General features: G+C 36.1%; 1 pseudogene; it reads left to right on the top strand.

Moving 5' to 3' along the window:
- The first annotated feature begins 1,028 nt into the window (after positions 1 to 1,028).
- Positions 1,029 to 2,060, top strand: LOC110579679 (annotated as a pseudogene).
- Positions 2,061 to 2,489: the final 429 nt, after the last annotated feature.

Here is a 2,489-nt window from a genome sequence, read left to right as displayed (position 1 = left end):
AAGAAAGAAAGAAAGAAAGAAAGAAAGAAAGAAAGAAAGAAAGAAAGTAAGTCATACCATGCATCTTTTTTTTTTTAAGATTTTATTTTATTTATTTGACAGAGAGAGATATAGCGAGAGAGGGAACACAAGCAGGGGGAGTGGGAAAGGGAGAAGCAGGTTTCCTGCTGAGCAGGGAGCCCAATATGGGGCTCGATCCCAGGACCCTGGGACCATGACCTGAGCCGAAGACAGATGCTTAACGACTGAGCCACCCAGGCGCCCCCATGCATCTTTTCTGACAACAACACAATGAAACTAGCAGTCAACCACAAGAGAAAATCTATAAAGACCAAAAATATATGGAGGTTAAATAACTTGCTACCAAACAATGAATGGGTCAACCAAGAAATAAAAGAATAAATTACAAAGTGCATGGAAACAATTGAAAATAAAATAATAAAGAATAGAGCAGACATAAATGATATTGAAACTAAACATACAATAGAATAAATCAATGAAACCAGGAGCTGGTTCTTTGAAAAAATAAATAAAATTGATAAATCTCTAGTCAGACTTATCAAGAAAAAAAGAGAAATGACTCAAATAAGATCACAAATGAAAGAGAATAACAACCAACAGCAAAGAAATACAAAGAAAATATGAAAAATTATGTGCCAACACACTAGACAACCTAGAAGAAATTGATAAATTCCTAGAAACATATAAACTACCAAAACTGAAATAGGAAGGATTAGAAAATTTAAACAAACCAATTACCAGCAAAGAAATTGAAAAAGTAAACAAAAAACTCCCAACAAACAAAAGACTAGGACTGGATGGCTTCACAGATGAATTCTACCAAACATTTAAGAAGAGTTAATACCCATTCTTCTCAAACTATTCCAAGATATAGAAGAGGAAGGAAAACTTCAAAATTCATTCTATGAAGCCAGCATTATCCCCATACCAAAAACAGATAAAGACACCAAAAAAAAAAAAAAAAGAGAGAGAGAGAATTACAGGCTTTTGGCTCCCTGAGCAGTACCATGTTGGTCTCCCAAAACAAGCACCTTATGAAAGGCAGCAAAAAGGGAGGCAAGAAGAAAGTGGTTGATCCATTTTCTGAGAAAGATTGGTATGATGCAAAAGCACCAGGTATGTTCATTATAAGAAATATTGGGAAAAAAACATTAGTCACAAGAACTCAAGGAACCAAAATCGCACATGATGGCCTCAAGGGAATTGTTTTTGAAGTGAGCCTTGCTGATCTGTAGAATGATGAAGTTGCATTTAGAAAATTCAACCTAATTACTGAGGATGTCCAGGGAAAAAACTGCCTGACTAATTTCCATGGCATGGATCTTACCTGTGACAAAATGTGCTTCATGGTCAAAAAATGGCAGACCATGACTGAAGCTCATGTTGATGTCAAGACTACCAATGGTTATTTGCTTTGTCTATTTTGTGTTGGTTTTACTGAAAAAATGTAACAATCTGATTTGGAAGACCTCTTATGCTCAGCACCAACAGTTCTGCCAAATTCGGAAAAAGATGATGGATATCATGACCTGAGAGGTGCAGACAAATGACTTGAAGGAAGTGGTCAATAAATTGATTCCAAACAGCATCAGGAAAGACACAGAAAGGGTTGTCAGTCTATTTATCCACTCCATGATGTCTTGTTAGAAAAGTAAAAATGTGGGGTGCATGGGTGGCTCAGTTGGTTAAGCCTCTGACTTTTGATTTTGGCTCAGGGCATGATCTCAGTGTTGTGAAATCAAGCCCCGCATTGGGCTCCACGTCCACCTGGGAGTCTGCTACTATCTCTCTTTCCCTCTCTCTTTGCCCCTCCCGCTGCTCACACACTTTCTTTCTCTCTCAACAAACAAATAAATAAATAAAATATATTCTTTTGAAGACAGGAAAGTAAAAATGCTGAAGAAGCTCAAGTTTAAATTGAAAAAGTTCATGGAGCTTCTTGGTGAAGATTGTAGTTCTGAAAAGGCTACTGGGGATAAGACCAGTGTTAAAGTTGAAGGAGCTGATAGAATGAACCAAAAATCCAAGAATCTGTTTAAATTTCAGACACTTAATGGTAACAAATAAAAAATCTTATTTGTAATGTTTAAAAAAGAGAGATAGAGAGAATGGCAGGCCAATGTCCATGATGAACAGAGATGCAGAAATCCTCAACAAAATACTAGCAAACCAAATCCAACAATACATTAAAAAAATCATTCACTACAATCAAATGGGATTTATTCCTGGTTTGCAAGGGTGGTTCAATATTTGCAAATCAATCAACATGACATATCATATCAATGAGAGAAAGGAAAAGAACAAGATAATCATTTCAGTACATGCAGAAAAACATTTGACAAAGTGCAACATCCATTCATGATAAAAACCCTAAACAAAGGTTTAGAGGGAACATAATAAAGGCCATATATGAAAAACCCACAGCTAACATCATCCTTAATGGGGAAAAAACAGAGTTTTCCCTTTAG

This window comes from Neomonachus schauinslandi, chromosome X, assembly GCF_002201575.2.
Source record: "Neomonachus schauinslandi chromosome X, ASM220157v2, whole genome shotgun sequence".
Classification (NCBI taxonomy): domain Eukaryota; kingdom Metazoa; phylum Chordata; class Mammalia; order Carnivora; family Phocidae; genus Neomonachus; species Neomonachus schauinslandi.
This window is presented reverse-complemented; position numbering and strand designations above follow the sequence as displayed.